Raw genomic sequence first — 22,512 nt, 5'->3', positions numbered from 1 at the left:
GATGAACATCATGTCACACAGAAGAAACAAACACATATGAATGTGAGTCCACTGCAGTCCCTGGTCTACTCCAGTCCACTACAGTCCAGTAAAAATCCACTATATAGTCCAAGCCCCAGACCCTGGTCTACTCCAGTCCACTACAGTCCAGTCAAATCCACTATACAGTCCAAGCCCCAGACCCTGGTCTCCTCCAGTCCACTACAGTCCCTTAGAGTCCACCTCAGACTCTAGTCTTATTCCAGTCCTTCTTCCATCTGTGTCCACAGACTCTGTCAGACTGGTCAATGGGTCCAGTGTGTGTTCAGGCAGGACTGGAGGTCCGGTCTAACCAGTCCAGGTCCTGGTCCTCAGTGTGTGAAGGACACTTGGACCTTCGTGGTGCCCAGGTGGTCTGTAGGGAGCTGGGCTGTGGGGCTCCTGGGCTCCTCCAGGGGGCGCTCTCTGGAGCAGCGGAGGCTCCTGTGGTGCAGACGTTCACCTGTGAAGGCCATGAGTCTGCTCTGCTGGACTGTGGAAGCTCAGGGGCACAGACCTGCTCATCTGGAACAGCTGTGGACCTTACCTGCACAGGTGGGCGGAGCTTTGACTGACACCAGCTGACATCAGTTTCACTCACTTTGATCTCATTTATCTGTCACTTGTATTTGATCAGATCCTGATGATGTCAGACTGGTGGGAGGAGCCAGTCGCTGTAATGGTGAAGTAACAGATCAAACATCATGGAAAATGGAGACTCATGGAATTGGTCTTTCTTCTGACCTCTGGACCCTGAAGGCAGCAGATGTCATATGTGGTCGACTGGACTGTGGATCTGCTGTTTCTGGGAACAGATCTGGTTCATCTGGTCCTAAGTGGTCCATAAGCTCCACCTGTTCTTCTCTCTACATCTGCACTGACGGACTGTGTGAGGGCAGACACTTGGTCCAGTTCCTCCACCTGTTTCCTCACCTGTTCAGGTAAGTCTACTGATGATGGTCCTGGTTCTGTCCCAGTTCTTCCATGAGTCCATTCAGGGGTGTTTTATCTGAGCTGGGTCAAACCAGACCCAGTCAGACCAGGGTCCACACATTGGAACAGTGGGACTGAACCATCAAACACATGCAGCTGAATTCAGTTCCAGTCCATGAACGTGGTCACATGACTCTGCTTTCCAACAGGCTGTTGAACAGCTCAGAAGGACTGAGTCCATTAGTTTGAACTGGACTTTGTGTTGGTCCATGTGTTCTTTTTCCAGCTCTATGTGGTCTGCTGGACTCTGAGGACCCCATGGAAACTCACTGACACTAAAGCATGTCCTTAAATGCAGATGTTTGACATGAGCCACATGTTTCCAGTGGTCTGAGATGAACCAGTGCACAGGTCACTGATCAAACCCACTGCATTATGGTGGCATTCACTGACCACTGGGATTGGTGTGTGTGCCTTTGAACAGACCCCACCTCACACATACTGAATGTTCAGTCTGACTTCAGAATGACTGTGTGTTCCACCAGCGCTGACGTTCAACTAACTCTAACCTGTGACTGAGGATCCACAGAGTGGACCTGAGGCCTGTTTGAGTCCAGTCTGAATGTAGACAGCGCCCTCTGTTGGAATCCAGTTCAACAACAGCACACACTCACTGTGTCCTTCAGCTCCACATTCAACACTAAAGGGCCTTTTATTGGTGTGTTCTTATTTCTTATGTTTTCTTTGAGGACGTTGTGGTTCTGCTTGAACTGGTCCATGAGTCCAGTTTATTTCCTGTGTCACTAATGACTGACAGGAGGCTTTGACAGAGTCCACCCTCACACTGCCGTCTGTCCAGGGGCTTTTGTGTCTTTAAACATGTGTGTGTGTTGTTGTGGGTCCACAGACTCTGTCAGACTGGTCCATGGTTCCAGTCGGTGTTCAGGCAGACTGGAGGTCCGCTCCGACCGGTCCTGGTCCTCGGTGTGTGAAGAGAATTTGGACCTGAACGACACCCAGGTGGTCTGTAGGGAGCTGGGCTGTGGGGCTCCTGGGCTCCTCCAGGGGGGGGCTCTATGGAGAGGGGGAGGCTCCAGTCTGGACCAGTGAGCTCCAGTGTGAAGGAAATGAGTCTGTGGTCCTGGACTGTAGGAGGTCCAGCTCAACTAGGAAGACCTGCTCACCTGGACCAGCTGCTGGACTCACCTGTGCAGGTACCAAGGGGGTGTGGCTTTCATATGACAGACTTTTACAGGTACCAAGGCGGCGTGGCTTTCATATGACAGACTTTTACAGGTACCAAGGGGGTGTGGCTTTCATATGACAGACTTTTACAGGTACCGAGGGGGTGTGGCTGTCATATGACAGACTTTTACAGGTACCGAGGGGGCGTGGCTGTCATATGACAGACTTTTACAGGTACCGAGGGGGCGTGGCTATCATATGACAGACTTTTACAGGTACCGAGGGGGTGTGGCTGTCATATGACAGACTTTTACACGTCCAATGAGAGAATGAGGGATAGTGCAGGTCATTCCTTCCCACAGCCATCAGAATACAGAACAGTTCACAGTAACAAATATTTGCATTTAAATCTAAATTTATATAAATATTAATAATATTTCTAAAAATAGCAGATTTTTCATGTTTCATGAGTGTATATTTTCAGATCGTCTTCCCTGCACTTTATTGTTGTATTTGCTGTTGTCAGCTGTGGAAGTTCACCATGGAGGGATCAGTAAAGTCTGATCTGATCTGATCTTTATCTTATCACATCTTACCTTTCTTAGATTCCTTTTTTTGTCTGTGTAGGTTCTCATTTGTCCAGGTCATGGTTCTTCTGGGTTCTACTGGACTGCTTCAGCTCTTTTGAAAATGTTTCGTCTCTCTTCGTCTCTTGGATGACAGTCCAAACATTTTCTAAACAGCTGAACCAGTCCTCCTGTCTTTGTGTCTCTGCTCAGATCCAGCTGGTGTCAGGTTGGTGGGACAGCAGAGCCGCTGCGCTGGTGCTTTGGAGATCCAACACCAGGGACACTGGAGACCAGCAGGAGACGATGATAAACACTGGGACCTGAAGTCTGGATCTATGGTGTGTCGGTATCTGGACTGTGGATCAGCTGTTTCAGTCAACACAACAGATGATTCTCCATACAGACCTGTGTGGTTGGTCTCAGTTCCTTGTGTAAAGCTGACATCTGGACCGAGGGACTGTGTTGGACTAGATGGTTCCTATAATCACTCATCTGGTGTGGACATGGTGTGTTCAGGTACAAACGGACACAAACTGTCTGAACTGAATTCTCAGTGACCAGATGGTTCTGACTCTGACATTTAAAGTTCCATCTAATGAATCTGTTCATTTCATCAGTTGATTATTTTGTCTCAGTTCATTGTTTTTTCTGTTAAATGTGTCGAATATTGACCTTTGACCTTTGGAACGTCCAGATCCCAAATGAACGTCTTCATTTGGACCAAATGAGGCTGAAAACACAAACAGATTTCCCATTAGTCTCATTTAGGACAAAAGGACCAAATGTTGACATGTGAGACTGTAAAAGCACCACATGTGTGTCCTTTTTTACCCATAATGCCTTTGAAGGTCAGCTGTGCTCTAAATGAGCCATTCCTCCTGTTTTCATTGGTCAGTGTTCATCCCATCCCAAACTCCTGTGGATCAGATCCATCTGTGTCTCTGAGGAGGATGGATTCTCTGACTGCTTGTTTGTGCTCATGTGTGCTGCTTGGTCCAATCATGTCTCTGTGTGTGGACAGATCTGCTGCCTCAGCCCAACATCTCCCTGTCTGACGGGGTCTTTGAGGTCTACCAGCAGGGGTTCCGGGTGCTGGTGTTCTCCGACTTCACCGTCACCTGCTCCGTCCAACCACAGTACCCGGGAGGCTCCTTCCAGCTGATCTCCGACACCAAGAAGCCCCTGAACCTCACCCTGCCGGCCGTCAATCACTCCGCCCACTTCCTGTTGTCCTCCATGGGCTACGCCCACTGAGGGAACTACACATGTGTTTATCACGTGGACGTTTATAACCACAACTTCTGGTCATCTCAGAGCCCCGCCCTCTATCTGACTGTGGGAGGTAACAAACACTCACGAAACACCCACAATGCATTTGGGTCAAATCTGATTTGTTTGTGTTGGTTCATATTCACATTAAATGTGACTTCTATCAGTTTAGAGTCTGAACTGAATGTGACCCTGAAGTGACCCACATGGACTAAAGAGGTCCTGAAGTGACCCACATGGACTAAAGAGGTCCTGAAGTGACCCACATGGACTAAAGCGGTCCTGATGGAATACCAGACCATGCAGACAAACACTGTGTTTACAGAAGGAAATATGGTTTTCCTCCGCTCCGACCAACAACTGGGATGTTTGTCGCATTTCAATGACATAAGGCGGATAATGCGACCTGGACGTTCAGGACTGGAGTCACTTTGGAAATTATCAGATTTGGATCAGATTTAGGACCACGTATGAAACTGATCCAGGTCAGATTTGGAACCACATATGACAGTGGTCTAAATGTTCCGCTGGTAGAACCTGTCCAGTCCATGTATTGTCATGTGCAGACAGTGTTTACAGTAGATCTGATTCTAATATTCATCTGGATTTAAACCCATTCTCTGTTTAATTTTCCATTTTCCCATTTGGAGCTCAGACCTGATGATTGTTGTCGTTACTGTTGTTGTTGTTGTGTTTCAGACTTGGTGACAAACTTGATCATCAGAGTGATTGTGGTCCATTTCCTCCTGATCATGGGGACCATCTCCCTCTTCTTCTACTGTCGGGTCAGTTCACTCCTTTATTCAACTCACTAACACACTTCAATGCTGACATGGGACCAGGGATGGAAACTGTTCATCCACCAGCAGTTCACTGTCCACAAGTATTGGATCCATTCAACTGGAAACTGTTGGTTAATTGTCCTTTTCCACGGATGGATTTGTGTCGTCCCCAGTAGGGGGACTGCCTAGAACTAAACTAGACTGTCCACACCTGTCCACACCCTGTCTACATGTCCACACCTGTCCTCCTGTCCACACCTCCTGTTTGTCCACACTGTGGCTGGGGTATGTGGTCATTGAACCAGATCATGGTGTTGATGAGTTTGAATGTCTTTATGGACATGGTGGAGACAAACACAGACTGGCCTGTCTGTCGGTGGGAGCGGTGCCCCCCCCCCTCCCCCCCCCGCCTAAATTGTGTGGTCAGTATCGGATCAGAGCGTTTTCCCTGGAGGTTGGTCTAGTCCACGGTCATCTGGACTCTCTGGTCAGTGAGACAGAAGTTGAAAACCTCCTCCTGATCTGGAACAAGGGGATGTCCCACATTAAATAGCGGGGGGCATCTCCGCTGAAATCTGGCTCCATCGTGTCGTGATCCAAACTCATAAATCCCTGTTTGTTCTAAACCGCCCCTCTTTAGTTCCTTTTCCTTTCTTTTCTTTCTCTGTAGCATTTCTGTCAGTCTGTCCCAGGGCAGCTGTGGCTACAAATGTAGTTTGCCACCACCAGAGTGTGAATGTGAGAGCGAATGAATAATGGGTCAATAATGTAAAGCACTCTGGGTGTCTAGAAAAGCGCTATATAAACCCAATCCATTATTATTATTATTATTATTATTATTATTATTATTATTTAGTTCTACTCCATAAATGTCGTTGTCTGTTCTGGTCCCATCTGGAAAATGTCCACACGCATGAGATCACATGACTCAGGTCATGTGATGGTCTAAAGCTCCAACCTGGAAGGACTGAGGGTGGGAACTCCAGTCTGTGGAGTCCAAGTCCTGGATTTAGTCAGTCCACCTCCTGTCTGTCCAAGTCCACCAGGAAAAGTCCCAGACAAACAAACGGTGAGACTGAGCGTCTGTGTGCTTTCAGAGCCGTCCCATGTCAGCAGGATTTCACTGATCAGATGGATTAGATTCAAGGCAGGGCAGGTTTATTCTGTAGCACATTTCATGTACAAGACAATTCAAGTGCTTTACATTAAAATGAATTACAGCAGAAGCAATAAAAAGGATGGGCACGAGAGAAACAAACAACAAAATCAGATAAATAGATGAAACGGGTAAACAAATAAAACAGAAAAGCAGATAAAACAGATTAAAACTTTATGCTTAAACAAATAAAAACTCTATTCAAATGCAGCTGAGATTCAGTGATTGAATGGACTGTACATGGACTCACACACATGAGTGACAGCAGCACATGATGATGACATGTTTGTTCCAGGCCAGTGGGGGGCGCTTCAGACTGAAGGCACGCAACACACCATGAGAGACACGTCCACGCCAACGTCCACATCCACGCCAACGTCCACGCCAACGTCCACATCCACGCCAACGTCCACACCAATGTCCACATCCCCGTCCACCCTGCAGAATAGTTGTGTGTGTTGTTTGTGTCCCAGTTCTGGTCCTGGAGTCCTGCTCCGGTCTCAATGTTCAGTGTGTTCATGTTTCAGCGGTTCCTGGTTCTTCTTGGTCTTGGACTCAGTCCTGGGTTCAGGTTCTTGGTCCTGGACTCAGACCTGTTCAGTCCTGGGTTAGGGTTGGGGTTGTTGAGGAGAGGCCCTGTCGTTCCTGTTAAACTGGGATACAGGGATGAAACATGGTGGTGAATGGGTTGTGTGGAGTGGCTGTGGCTTTCTGCTGACTGTGTGTGTTTTTTCTGTCTTAGTGTGTGTGTGTTTTTCTGTCTCGGTGTGTGTGTGTGTTTTTTCTGTCTCAGTGTGTGTGTGTTTTTGTGTCTTAGTGTGTGTGTTTTTTCTGTCTGTGTGTGTTTTTTGTGTCTCAGTGTGTGTGTGTTTTTTCTGTCTTTGTGTGTGTTTTTGTGTCTCAGTGTGTGTGTGTTTTTTCTGTCTCAGTGTGTGTGTGTTTTTTCTGTCTTTGTGTGTGTTTTTTGTGTCTCAGTGTGTGTGTGTGTTTTTCTGTCTCATCTGTTGCTCGGAGCTTTGTCATGCGCTTTAATATTATTTTCCTGTCCTTAAGTTCTGCTTCATCCTCCCAGTGTTTTAAACTCTGTGTTTTTCAGTATCCTTTAAATCTTTCACTTTGATTGTCTTTCCCTTTTTTAACGGAGTTTCCTTTTCCTGTAATTTCTGCTTTAATTGTTTCAGCTGATTTTGACTCAAAGACCCCCCATCTGGAAAGCCAAACTGGCTCAACCAGACGGGCAGACACTGAACACTATTAGTATAGTATTGTGGATCTGAAACAATCCCAGCTGACACAAAAACACTAAATGTGTCAGTGGACGGATGTGACATGGTTGTTGTGGATCCCATCATACTGATGCTCTGCAGCCATGTCAGCGTTTACACTAATGATCCCTGTGCAAAAACTAGGAGCACTATTATTTATTGGATAGTTTAGCATCAGACTAAAGAGGAAAGAACAATCTAGAATTGTTCTTTCTGTATAAAAATGCTTCTTATTGTAAAAGTGTTGATGTAAACAGTGCTGTGTGCCATTCTTCATGTATGTATTGGTGGAACAGAAGCAGGATGGATCAGCACCATACTCCAGACTGAACCTGTACAAATAAAACATGTGATATGGAGGAGAGAATCTGGGAAGAAAAACTGGGGAATCCAAAAGAAGAGAAGATTTGTTTTTCAGCTCAGTTCAGTTCAAATAGAACTTGTCCATTTGTGACATGAAAATATAGCATTAATTGTGCTGAAATGGTTCATTTTGGAGCTGAAAACATAGTTCATATGAGCATCAACATGTTGAACAGAACTGAAATCCTGTCCATTTGAACAACTGTCATTTACCAACACAAAGTTCCTTTGGATTCACTGAGACTGATTTAATATGAACACAGACAGAATTAAGACCTAAGTAAATTTTAGCCGTTTGGTAATCCGACAATCCCAACTCGTGCTGCATTTGAGATTCACAGAAGAGTTCTTTTACCTTTAGGTCCCTTTACTGTCCATTTGTACCAGGACGAACAGTGAACTGGACAACTCAGACGTGTCAGGGGTGTATGCAGATACGGTCTGGGTTCAGATAGTTCTTCATCATCTTCTTTTTTCAGATGATGAGCCTGTTTATCGTGGTACCTGGTAAACCTTTCAACATGTAAATAAGAAAACCTCCCTGTTTTCTATGACTTTGCTTGTATGTTATCCAGGAGTCTGTCCTCCGAAAAAAAAGCATTTCCCTATGCTGTTTTCTGAAGTCTCTACTTAAGCCTTGGTTGGTGTGTAGTGATGGATGTGTTCATCAGTCTGTCATCGTATATTCTAAGTGATCAATGAATGATCAAAGGGAGGACATGTAATGGCAAGTTACATATATTCCACATATCTTTGCATGTATTCCATATGTCATATAGACTTTTACATATATTCCATATATCTTTACATACATTCCATATGTCATATGAGACTGGCTGACTTTGTAGTTTATCAGACGGGTTAACCTTTCCTGTGTGTTGTGTTGAACATCGAAGGCCATTCTGACACCTGTGTGGAATAAAAATGATTCCTCACAGTCTCAGACCTTAGCTCTGTTCAGGAACTCCCTGGCACCAGCTCCACACAACATATTCCATTCATTTTTTTCATATCACAGACACAGACCCAGTGTGATTCTGTGTACTCTCCTGCAGACCGCTCTAGCCTCTGTTTGATTTTGTACCTTTTTGAGCTCCAATTAAAATTATACTTAAAAGACACTGAACGCCTGAATGACCTTTTCTCCTGAGGATGAATGAGTAGAGTATTATTTTTTCCTGTGCTTTGCATTATCTTGTTCTTCACTGCAAATTTTGAAGAAAAAGGTTCTATGGTAGCGCACCAGTTGCAACGGCCCGATGTGCCTAATCATCGATCGAAATCTGGTTTGATGAACTCTGTGCTGTACGTACACTGCTGTCAAATGACAATAAAGAAATCTGTCATTCTCTGTACTTCCTTCTCCAGGTAGGGCTTCCTGGAGCTGGTCACACCTGTAGGCCGTCGGCAATTTACACTGAATTTAACACCATCCCAGACTGATGCAGACCAGCAGATGATTCCACTGTCTGTGAGACCATGTACGTTCTGGAGCAGGGCTGTCCAACTCATGTTAGTTCAGTTCCACATTCAGCTAAATCTGATCTGCAGTGGGCTAAACCAGTCAAATAATCGAATAATATAGAAATAATGTCAACTCCAAACTTTTCTCTGTTTTAGAGCGAAAAAAGTTCATTTACATTATGAACAGGGTTACATCTGCAAGCGATCCTTTTCAAAAGATGTGAATAACATGAACAAACTGAAAAAACAAGTGTAATTTTAACACTATTCTGCTTCACTTTATCATTTCCACATGTACATTATAACTTACAGATCACAGTGCATCTACAAACAAAACATTTAATAACAGACAGAATATTGTTAAAATTGTACTTCTCAAGACATTTCAGGTTTTTCACATTTTTTTTGCAAAATTATACTTTGTTTTAGTGTTCATAAATGAAAATATTTACATTTACAAAGAGAAACATTTGGAGTTGTCATTATTTCTATGTTATTATGATAGTATTTGACTGAATCCCGCTCACTGGAGATTGAATTGGTCTGAATGTGGAACCTGAACTAAAAGGATTGTTAATTTCTTCAGTGTAATTTTTGCATTTGACACAGTCATCCCTGTGTTCTGGAGGAAGGCAGCCATTGTTGTACTACAGCTGGTGGGTGTGCGTTTCAGTTGGTGGAGGTAAAAAGAAAAATAAGAACAAGTTAAAGATGTAAAAATGAAAAAAAAAGTTAAACTGATTTGAACATTATAGTGCACAGGTGTCAAACATGTGGCCCAGGGGCCAAATCCAACCCACCAAAGGGTCCAGTCCGGCCCTGGGGATGAATTTGTGAAATAAAAAAATTACACTGAGATGAACATAAGCCCCCCCCCCCAAAAAAAAGGGCCTTTCCTCAGTAGGACCGACTGAGAAATGACACATTTATAAAAAACATGAAAACATTTACCCAAGACCAGTTTGGATTCCATGCTCACTTAAATCTATACAACCAGTGAACTCAGTGTTTTTCAACCCTGGGGTCTGGACCCCACATGGGGGCGTCCGGAATTCAAATGGGGTCGCCTGAAATTTCTCGTAATTCATTAACAAAAAAAAACCAAAAACATATTAATAAAATATATACACTATTTAAAAATATGACCAGAATTTCATTTTTCGGAGCATATATACACAGGGGGGCGCTGATGAATTTTTCAGTAAATTCTCAAAACAACTTGAAAAACGTTTGGACACATTTGGATGAACATAAATAATGATCTAGAACACTTTTTAAATAGATTTGAATATAGTCCAAATTTACCCTTTTTGGAGCCTTACCATTTGACCACCAGGGGGCTCCGATGAATGTTTGAACAAAGGCTTGAAACATCTTGAAATGCCTCCAGAAACACTGAGGTGGGCATGTAAAATGATCTAGAACACTTTTTTAATTAGATTTGAAGATGGTCCAAATTTACCATTTTTTGAGCACATACTATAGCCTTACCATTTGACCACAAGGAGGCGCCAAAGAATGTTTGAATAAAGGCTTAAAATATCTTGAAATACCTCCAGAAACACTTAGGTGGGAATGTTTAATGATCTAGAACACTTTTTAATCAGATTTAAAGATGGTGTAAAATTTACCCTTTTTGGAGCACATACTATAGCCTTACTATTTGACCACCAGGGGGCTCTGATGAAAGTTTAAACAAAGGCATGAAAAGCCTTGAAATACCTCCAGAAACACTTAGGTGGGCTTGTAAAATGATCTGGAACACTTTTTAATCAGATTTGAAGATGGTAAAAAATGACCCTTTTTGGAGCACATACTATAGCCTTGCTGTTTGACCACCAGGGGGCTCCGATGAATGTTTCAATGAAGGCTTGAAACATCTTCAAACACTTCCAGAAATACTGAGGTGGGCTTGTTTAATGATCTAGAACACTTTTTAACCAGATTTGAAGATGGTCCAAATTTACCATTTTTAGAGCACATACTATAGCCTTACTATTTGACCACCAGGGGGCTCTGATGAATGTTTGAACAAAGGCTTGAAACATCTTGAAATACCTCCAGAAACAATTAGGTGGGTTTGTAAAATGATCTAGAACACTTTTTAATCAGATTTGAAGACGGTCCAAATTTACCCTTTTTGGACCACATACTATAGCCTTACCATTTGACCACCAGGAGGCGCCAATGAATGTTTAAACAAAGGCATGAAAAGCCTTGAAATACCTCCAGGAACACTCAGGTGGGCTTGTAAAATGATCTAGAACCCTTTTTAATCAGATTTGAAGATGGTCCAATATTTACCGTTTTTGGAGCACATACTATAGCCTTACTGTTTGACCACCAGGGGGCTCTGGTGAATGTTTGAATGAAGGCTTGAAACATCTTGAAACTCTTCCAGAAACACTGAGGTGGGAATGTTTCGTGATCTAGAACACTTTTTAACCAGATTTGAAGATGGTCCAAATTTACCCTTTTTGGACCACATACCATTTGCCGACCAGGGGGCTCTGATGAATATTTGAACAAAGTCTTGAAACATCTTGAAATACCTCCAGAAACACTTAGGTTGGTTTGTAAAATGATCTAGAACACTTTTTAATCAGATTTGAAGATGGTCCAAATTTACCATTTTTGGAGCACATACTATAGCCTTACCATTTGACCACCAGGGGGCTCCGATGAATATTTGGATAAAGGCTTGAAACATCTTGAAACACTTCCAGAAACACTAAGGTGGGAATGTTTCGTGATCTAGAACACTTTTTAACCAGATTTGAAGATGGTCCAATATTTATCCTTTTTGGAGCACATACCATTTGACCACCAGATGGCTCCGATGAATATTTGAACGAAGGCTTGAAACATCTTGAAACACTTCCAGAAATACTGAGGTGGGCTTGTTTAATGATCTAGAACACTTTTTAACCAGATTTGAAGATGGTGCAAAATTTACCCTTTTTGGAGCACATACTAAAGCCTTACCATTTGACCACCAGGGGGCTCCGATGAATATTTGAATGAAGGCTTGAAACATCTTGAAACACTTCCAGAAGCACCAAGGTGGGTTGTATAATGATCTACAACAATTTTTTACCAGATTTAAAGATGGTCCAAATTTACCCTTTTTGGAGCACATACTATAGCCTTACTATTTGACCACCAGGGGGCTCTGATGACTGTTTAAACAAAGGCATGAAAAGCCTTGAAATACCTCCAGGAACACTTAGGTGGGCTTTTAAAATGATCTAGAACCCTTTTTAACCAGATTTCAAGATGGTCCAATATTTACCGTTTTTGGAGCACATACTATAGCCTTACCATTTGACCACCAGGGGGCTCCGATGAATGTTTGAACAAAGGCTTGAAACATCTTGAAATGCCTCCAGAAATACTTAGGTGGGCTTGTTTAATGATCTAGAACACTTTTTAACCAGATTTGAAGATTGTCATAATTTACCCTTTTTGGAGCACATACAATAGCCTTACTATTTGACCACCAGGGGGCTCTGATGAAAGTTTAAACAAAGGCTTGAAACATCTTGAAATGCCTCCAGAAATACTTAGGTGGGCTTGTTTAATGATCTAGAACACTTTTTAACCAGATTTGAAGATGGTCAAAAATGACCCTTTTTGGAGCACATACTATAGCCTTGCTGTTTGACCACCAGGGGGCTCTGATGAATGTTTCAATGAAGGCTTGAAACTTCTTCAAACACTTCCAGAAATACTGAGGTGGGCTTGTTTAATGATCTAGAACACTTTTTAACCAGATTTGAAGATGGTCCAAATTTACCATTTTTAGAGCACATACTATAGCCTTACCATTTGACCACCAGGGGGCTCTGATGAATGTTTGAACAAAGGCTTGAAACATCTTAAAATACCTCCAGAAACAATTAGGTGGGTTTGTAAAATGATCTAGAACACTTTTTAATCAGATTTGAAGACGGTCCAAATTTACCCTTTTTGGACCACATACTATAGCCTTACCATTTGACCACCAGGAGGCGCCAATGAATGTTTAAACAAAGGCATGAAAAGCCTTGAAATACCTCCAGGAACACTTAGGTGGGCTTTTAAAATGATCTAGAACCCTTTTTAACCAGATTTCAAGATGGTCCAATATTTACCGTTTTTGGAGCACATACTATAGCCTTACCATTTGACCACCAGGGGGCTCCGATGAATGTTTCAATGAAGGTTTGAAACATCTTGAAACAATTCCAGAAACACTGAGGTGGGCTTGTTTATTGATCTAGAACACTTATTAACCAGATTTAAAGATGGTCCAAATTTACCACTTTTAGAGCATATACTATAGCCTTACTATTTGACCACCAGGGGGCCCAATGAATGTTTGAATAAAGGGTTAAAACATCTTGAAATACTTCCAGAAATACTTAGGTGGGCTTGTTTAATGATCTAGAACACTTTTTAACCAGATTTGAAGATGGTCCAAAAATTACCCTTTTTGGAGCACATACTATAGCCTTACTATTTGACCACCAGGGGGCTCTGATGAATGTTTAAACAAAGGCATGAAAAGCCTTGAAATATCTCCAGAAAAACTTAGGTGGGCTTGTAAAATGATCTCGAACACTTTTTAATCAGATTTGAAGATGGTCAAAAATGACCCTTTTTGGAGCACATACTATAGCCTTACTGTTTGACCACCAGGGGGCTCTGATGAATGTTTGAATGAAGGCTTGAAACATCTTGAAACTCTTCCAGAAACACTGAGGTGGGAATGTTTCGTGATCTAGAACACTTTTTAACCAGATGTGAAGATGGTCCAAATTTACCCTTTTTGGACCACATACCATTTGCCGACCAGGGGGCTCTGATGAATATTTGAACAAAGTCTTGAAACATCTTGAAATACCTCCAGAAACACTTAGGTTGGTTTGTAAAATGATCTAGAACACTTTTTAATCAGATTTGAAGACGGTCCAAATTTACCCTTTTTGGAGCACATACTATAGCCTTACCATTTGACCACCAGGGGGCTCCGATGAATGTTTCAATGAAGGTTTGAAACATCTTGAAACACTGCCAGAAACACTGAGGTGGGCTTGTTTAATGATCTAGAACACTTTTTAACCAGATTTGAAGATGGTCCAAATTTACCATTTTTTGAGCACATACTATAGCCTTACCATTTGACCACCAGGGGCTCCGATGAATATTTGGATAAAGGCTTGAAACATCTTGAAACACTTCCAGAAACACTAAGGTGGGAATGTTTCGTGATCTAGAACACTTTTTAACCAGATTTGAAGATGGTCCAATATTTATCCTTTTTGGAGCACATACCATTTGACCACCAGATGGCTCCGATGAATATTTGAACGAAGGCTTGAAACATCTTGAAACACTTCCAGAAATACTGAGGTGGGCTTGTTTAATGATCTAGAACACTTTTTAACCAGATTTGAAGATGGTGCAAAATTTACCCTTTTTGGAGCACATACTATAGCCTTACCATTTGACCACCAGGGGGCTCCGATGAATATTTGAATGAAGGCTTGAAACATCTTGAAACACTTCCAGAAGCACCAAGGTGGGTTGTATAATGATCTACAACAATTTTTTACCAGATTTAAAGATGGTCCAAATTTACCCTTTTTGGAGCACATACTATAGCCTTACTATTTGACCACCAGGGGGCTCTGATGACTGTTTAAACAAAGGCATGAAAAGCCTTGAAATACCTCCAGCAAGACTGAGGTGGGCTTGTGTAATTATCTAGAACACTTTTAACCAGATTTGAAGATGGTCAAAATTTACCCTTTTTGGAGCACATACTATAGCCTTACCATTTGACCACCAGGGGGCTCTGATGAATGTTTGAACAAAGGCTTGAAACATCTTGAAATGCCTCCAGAAATACTTAGGTGGGCTTGTAACATGATCTAGAACACGTTTTAACCAGATTTGAAGATGGTCCAATATTTATCCTTTTTGGAGCACATACCATTTGACCACCAGGGGGCTCCGATGAATGTTTAAACAAAGGCATAAAAAGCCTTGAAATATCTCCAGAAAAACTTAGGTGGGCTTGTAAAATGATCTCGAACACTTTTTAATCAGATTTGAAGATGGTCAAAAATGACCCTTTTTGGAGCACATACTATAGCCTTACTGTTTGACCACCAGGGGGCTCTGATGAATGTTTGAATGAAGGCTTGAAACATCTTGAAACTCTTCCAGAAACACTGAGGTGGGAATGTTTCGTGATCTAGAACACTTTTTAACCAGATTTGAAGATGGTCCAAATTTACCCTTTTTGGACCACATACCATTTGCCGACCAGGGGGCTCTGATGAATATTTGAACAAAGTCTTGAAACATCTTGAAATACCTCCAGAAACACTTAGGTTGGTTTGTAAAATGATCTAGAACACTTTTTAATCAGATTTGAAGACGGTCCAAATTTACCCTTTTTGGAGCACATACTATAGCCTTACCATTTGACCACCAGGGGGCTCCGATGAATGTTTCAATGAAGGTTTGAAACATCTTGAAACTCTGCCAGAAACACTAAGGTGGGAATGTTTCGTGATCTAGAACACTTTTTAACCAGATTTGAAGATGGTCCAATATTTACCCTTTTTGGAGCACACACTATAGCCTTACCATTTCACCACCAGTGGGCGCCAATGAATGTTTGAATAAAAGGGGTAAAACATCTTTAAATACCTCCAGAAACACTTAGGTGGGAATGTAAAATGATCTAGAACACTTTTTAATTAGATTTGAAGATGGTCCAAAAATTACCCTTTTTGGAGCACATACTGTAGCCTTAGCATTTGACCACCAGGAGGCGCCAAAGAATGTTTGAATAAAGGCTTAAAATATCTTGAAATACCTCCAGAAACACTTAGGTGGGCATGTTTAATGATCGAGAGCAGTTTTTAACCAGATTTGAAGATGGTCCAATATTTATCCTTTTTGGAGCACACACTATAGCCTTACCATTTGACCACCAGTGGGCGCCAATGAATGTTTGAATAAAAGGGGTAAAACATCTTTAAATACCTCCAGAAACACTTAGGTGGGCATGTAAAATGATCTAGAACACTTTTTAATTAGATTTGAAGATGGTCCAAAAATTACCCTTTTTGGAGCACATACTATAGCCTTAGCATTTGACCACCAGGAGGCGCCAAAGAATGTTTGAATAAAGGCTTAAAATATCTTGAAATACCTCCAGAAACACTTAGGTGGGCATGTTTAATGATCGAGAGCAGTTTTTAACCAGATTTGAAGATGGTCCAATATTTATCCTTTTTGGAGCACATACTATAGCCTTTCCATTTGACCACCAGGGGGCTCTGATGAATGTTTGAACAAAGGCTTGAAACATCTTGAAATACCTCCAGAAACACTTAGGTGGGTTTGTAAAATGATCTAGAACACTTATTAATCAGATTTGATGACGGTCCAAATTTACCCTTTTTGGAGCACATACTATAGCCTTACCATTTGACCACCAGGAGGCACCAATAAATGTTTGAACAAAAGCATGAAAAGCCTTGAAATACCTCCAGGAACACTTAGGTGGGCTTTTAAAGTGATCTAGAACCCTTTTTAACCAGATTTGAAGATGGTCCAATATTTACCGTTTTTGGAGCACATACGATAGCCTTACCATTTGACCACCAGGGGGCTCCGATGAATGTTTGAACAAAGGCTTGAAACATCTTCAAACACTTCCAGAAACACTGAGGTGGGCTTGTTTAATGATCTAGAACACTTTTTAACCAGATTTGAAGATGGTGAAAAATTTACCCTTTTTGGAGCACATACTATAGCCTTACTATTTGACCACCAGGGGGCTCTGATGAATGTTTAAACAAAGGCATGAAAAGCCTTGAAATACCTCCAGAAACACTTAGGTGGGCTTGTAAAGTGATCTAGAACACTTTTTAATCAGATTTGAAGATGGCCTTACTGTTTGACCACCAGGGCGCGCCAATGAACGTTTGAATAAAGGGTTAAAACATCTTGAAATACTTCAAGAAATACTTAGGTGGGCTTGTTTAATGATCTAGAACACTTTTTAACAAAATTTGAAGATGGTCCAAAAATCACCGTTTTTTGGAGCACATACTATAGCCTTAACATTTGACCACCAGGGGGCTCCAATGAATGTTTGACTAAAGGGTTAAAACTTCTTGAAATACTTCCGGAAATACTTACATGGGCTTGTTTAATGATCTAGAACACTTTTTAACCAGATTTGAAGATGGTGCAAAATATACCCTTTTTGGAGCACATACTATAGCCTTACTATTTGACCACCAGGGGGCTCTGATGAATGTTTAAACAAAGCCATGAAAAGCCTTGAAATACCTCCAGAAACACTTAGGTGGGCTTGTAAAATGATCTAGAACACTTTTTAATCAGATTTGAAGATGGTCAAAAATGACCATTTTTTTGAGCACATACTATAGCCTTACCATTTGACCACCAGGGGGCTCCGATGAATGTTTGAACAAAGGCTTGAAACATCTTGAAATGCCTCCGGAAATACTTAGGTGGGCTTGTAACATCATCAAGAACACTTTCTAACTAGATTTGAAGATGGTCCAAACTTACCATTTTTTGAGCACATACTATAGCCTTACTATCTGACCACCAGGGGGCGACAATGAATGTTTGAATAAAGGGTTAAAACATCTTGAAACACTTCCAGAAACACCGAGGTGGGAATGTTTCGTGATCTAGAACACTTTTTAACCAGATTTGAAGATGGTCCAATATTTACCCTTTTTGGAGCACACACTATAGCCTTACCATTTGACCACCAGTGGGCGCCAATGAATGTTTGAATAAAAGGGGTAAAACATCTTTAAATACCTCCAGAAACACTTAGGTGGGCATGTAAAATGATCTAGAACACTTTTTAATTAGATTTGAAGATGGTCCAAAAATTACCCTTTTTGGAGCACATACTATAGCCTTACCATTTGACCACCAGGGGGCTCCGATGAATGATTGGATAAAGGCTTGAAACATCTTGAAACACTTCCAGAAACACTGAGGTGGGCTTGTTTAATGATCTAGAACACTTTTTAACCAGATTTGAAGATGGTCCAAATTTACCATTTTTGTAGCACATACTATAGCCTTCCCATTTGACCACCAGGGGGCTCTGATGAATGTTTAAACAAAGGCATGAAAAGCCTTGAAATACCTCCAGCAAGACTGAGGTGGGCTTGTATAATTATCTAGAACACTTTTAACCAGATTTGAAGATGGTCAAAATTTACCCTTTTTGGAGCACATACTATAGCCTTACCATTTGACCACCAGGGGGCTCCGATGAATGTTTGAACAAAGGCTTGAAACATCTTGAAATGCCTCCAGAAATACTTAGGTGGGCTTGTAACATGATCTAGAACACTTTCTAACTAGATTTGAAGATGGTCCAAACTTACCATTTTTTGAGCACACACTATAGCCTTACTATCTGACCACCAGGGGGCGACAATGAATGTTTGAATAAAGGGTTAAAACATCTTGAAACACTTCCAGAAACACCGAGGTGGGAATGTTTCGTGATCTAGAACACTTTTTAACCAGATTTGAAGATGGTCCAATATTTACCCTTTTTGGAGCACACACTATAGCCTTACCATTTGACCACCAGTGGGCGCCAATGAATGTTTGAATAAAAGGGGTAAAACATCTTTAAATACCTCCAGAAACACTTAGGTGGGCATGTAAAATGATCTAGAACACTTTTTAATTAGATTTGAAGATGGTCCAAAAATTACCCTTTTTGGAGCACATACTGTAGCCTTAGCATTTGACCACCAGGAGGCGCCAAAGAATGTTTGAATAAAGGCTTAAAATATCTTGAAATACCTCCAGAAACACTTAGGTGGGCATGTTTAATGATCGAGAGCAGTTTTTAACCAGATTTGAAGATGGTCCAATATTTATCCTTTTTGGAGCACATACTATAGCCTTTCCATTTGACCACCAGGGGGCTCTGATGAATGTTTGAACAAAGGCTTGAAACATCTTGAAATACCTCCAGAAACACTTAGGTGGGTTTGTAAAATGATCTAGAACACTTATTAATCAGATTTGATGACGGTCCAAATTTACCCTTTTTGGAGCACATACTATAGCCTTACCATTTGACCACCAGGAGGCGCCAATAAATGTTTGAACAAAAGCATGAAAAGCCTTGAAATACCTCCAGGAACACTTAGGTGGGCTTTTAAAGTGATCTAGAACCCTTTTTAACCAGATTTGAAGATGGTCCAATATTTACCGTTTTTGGAGCACATACGATAGCCTTACCATTTGACCACCAGGGGGCTCCGATGAATGTTTGAACAAAGGCTTGAAACATCTTCAAACACTTCCAGAAATACTTAGATGGGCTTGTTTCATGATCTAGAACACTTTTTAACCAGATTTGAAGATGGTCCAAAAATTACCCTTTTTGGAGCACATACTATAGCCTTACTATTTGACCACCAGGGGGCTCTGATGAATGTTTAAACAAAGGCATGAAAAGCCTTGAAATACCTGCAAAAACACTTAGGTGGGCTTGTAAAGTGATCTAGAACACTTTTTAATCAGATTTGAAGATGGCCTTACTGTTTGACCACCAGGGCGCGCCAATGAACGTTTGAATAAAGGGTTAAAACATCTTGAAATACTTCAAGAAATACTTAGGTGGGCTTGTTTAATGATCTAGAACACTTTTTAACAAAATTTGAAGATGGTCCAAAAATCACCGTTTTTTGGAGCACATACTATAGCCTTACCATTTGACCACCAGGGGGCTCCGATGAATGTTTGAATAAAGGGTTAAAACATCTTGAAATACTTCCAGAAATACTTAGGTGGGCTTGTAACATGATCAAGAACACTTTTTAACCAGATTTGAAGATGGTCCAATATTTATCCTTTTTGGAGCACATACCATTTGACCACCACGGGGCTCCGATGAATATTTGAACGAAGGCTTGAAACATCTTGAAACACTTCCAGAAATACTGAGGTGGGCTTGTTTAATGATCTAGAACACTTTTTAACCAGATTTGAAGATGGTGCAAAATTTACCCTTTTTGGAGCACATACTATAGCCTTACTATTTGACCACCAGGGGGCTCCGATGAATGTTTAAACAAAGCCATGAAAAGCCTTGAAATACCTCCAGAAACACTTAGGTGGGCTTGTAAAATGATCTAGAACACTTTTTAATCAGATTTGAAGATGGTCAAAAATGACCATTTTTTTGAGCACATACTATAGCCTTACCATTTGACCACCAGGGAGCTCCGATGAATGTTTCAATGAAGGCTTGAAACATCTTGAAAAACTTCCAGAAACACTTAGGTGGGCTTGTTTAATGATCTAGAACACTTTTTAACCAGATTTGAAGATGGTCCAAATTTACCATTTTTAGAGCACATACTATAGCCTTACCATTTGACCACCAGGGGGCTCTGATGAATGTTTGAAGAAAGGCTTGAAACATCTTGAAATACCTCCAGAAACACTTAGGTGGGTTTGTAAAATGATCTAGAACACTTTAATCAGATTTGATGATGGTCCAAATTTACCCTTTTTGGAGCACATACTATAACCTTACTATTTGACCACCAGGGGGCGCCAATGAACGTTTGAATAAAGGGTTAAAACATCTTGAAATACTTCCAGAAATACTTAGGTGGGCTTTTTTAATGATCTAGAACACTTTTTAACCAGATTTGAAGATGGTCCAAAAATTACCCTTTTTGGAGCACATACTATAGCCTTACCATTTGACCACCAGGGGGCTCCAATGAACGTTTGAATAAAGGATTAGAACATCTTGAAATACTTCCAGAAACACTGAGGTGGGAATGTTTCGTGATCTAGAACACTTTTTAACCAGATTTGAAGACTGTCCAATATTTATCCTTTTTTGAGCACATACCATTTGACCACCACGGGGCTCCGATGAATATTTGAACGAAGGCTTGAAACATCTTGAAACACTTCCAGAAATACTGAGGTGGGCTTGTTTAATGATCTAGAACACTTTTTAACCAGATTTGAAGATGGTGCAAAATTTACCCTTTTTGGAGCACATACTATAGCCTTACCATTTGACCACCAGGGGGCTCCGATGAAAGTTTGAATAAAGGGTTAAAACATCTTGAAATACTTCCAGAAATACTTAGGTGGGCTTGTAACATAATCTAGAACACTTTTTAACCAGATTTGAAGATGGTCCAAAAATTACCGTTTTTGGAGCACATACTATATCCTTTCCATTTGACCACCAGGGGGCTCTGATGAATGTTTGAACAAAGGCTTGAAACATCTTGAAATACCTCCAGAAACACTTAGGTGGGTTTGTAAAATGATCTAGAACACTTATTAATCAGATTTGATGACGGTCCAAATTTACCCTTTTTGGAGCACATACTATAGCCTTACTATTTGACCACCAGGACGCGCCAATAAATGTTTAAACAAAAGCATGAAAAGCCTTGAAATACCTCCAGGAACACTTAGGTGGGCTTTTAAAGTGATCTTGAACCCTTTTTAACCAGATTTGAAGATGGTCCAATATTTACCGTTTTTGGAGCACATACTATAGCCTTACCATTTGACCACCAGGGGGCTCCGATGAATGTTTGAACAAAGGCTTGAAACATCTTCAAACACTTCCAGAAACACTGAGGTGGGCTTGTTTAATGATCTAGAACACTTTTTAACCAGATTTGAAGATGGTCCAAAGTTACCATTTTTTGAGCACAGACTATAGCCTTAGCATTTGACCACCAGGGCGCGCCAATGAACGTTTGAATAAAGGGTTAAAACATCTTGAAATACTTCAAGAAATACTTAGGTGGGCTTGTTTAATGATCTAGAACACTTTTTAACCAGATTTGAAGATGGTCCAAAAATTACCCTTTTTGGAGCACATACTATAGCCTTACCATTTGACCACCAGGGGGCTCCGATGAATGTTTGAATAAAGGGTTAAAACATCTTGAAATATTTCCAGAAATACTTAGGTGGGCTTGTAGCATGATCTAGAACACTTTTTAACCAGATTTGAAGATGGTCCAATATTTATCCTTTTTGGAGCACATACCATTTGACCACCAGGGGGCTCCGATGAATGTTTGAACAAAGGCTTGAAACATCTTCAAACACTTCCAGAAACACTGAGGTGGGCTTGTTTAATGATCTAGAACACTTTTTAACCAGATTTGAAGATGGTGAAAAATTTACCCTTTTTGGAGCACATACTATAGCCTTACTATTTGACCACCAGGGGGCTCTGATGAATGTTTAAACAAAGGCATGAAAAGCCTTGAAATACCTCCAGAAACACTTAGGTGGGCTTGTAAAGTGATCTAGAACCCTTTTTAACCAGATTTGAAGATGGTCCAATATTTACCGTTTTTGGAGCACATACGATAGCCTTACCATTTGACCACCAGGGGGCTCCGATGAATGTTTGAACAAAGGCTTGAAAC

General features: G+C 41.2%; 1 long non-coding RNA gene across 1 annotated transcript; it reads left to right on the top strand.

Annotated features, from left to right (window-relative positions):
- Window positions 1–898: 898 nt before the first annotated feature.
- On the top strand, window positions 899–3,781 carry LOC115434623 (uncharacterized). Its single transcript, XR_003937562.1, has 4 exons — window positions 899–959; window positions 1,859–2,165; window positions 2,916–3,221; window positions 3,727–3,781. It is a non-coding gene; the product is annotated as an uncharacterized LOC115434623 (long non-coding RNA).
- Window positions 3,782–22,512: the final 18,731 nt, after the last annotated feature.

The sequence above is a fragment of the Sphaeramia orbicularis genome, chromosome 15 (genome assembly GCF_902148855.1).
Source record: "Sphaeramia orbicularis chromosome 15, fSphaOr1.1, whole genome shotgun sequence".
Taxonomy (NCBI): Eukaryota; Metazoa; Chordata; class Actinopteri; order Kurtiformes; family Apogonidae; genus Sphaeramia; species Sphaeramia orbicularis.
This window is presented reverse-complemented; position numbering and strand designations above follow the sequence as displayed.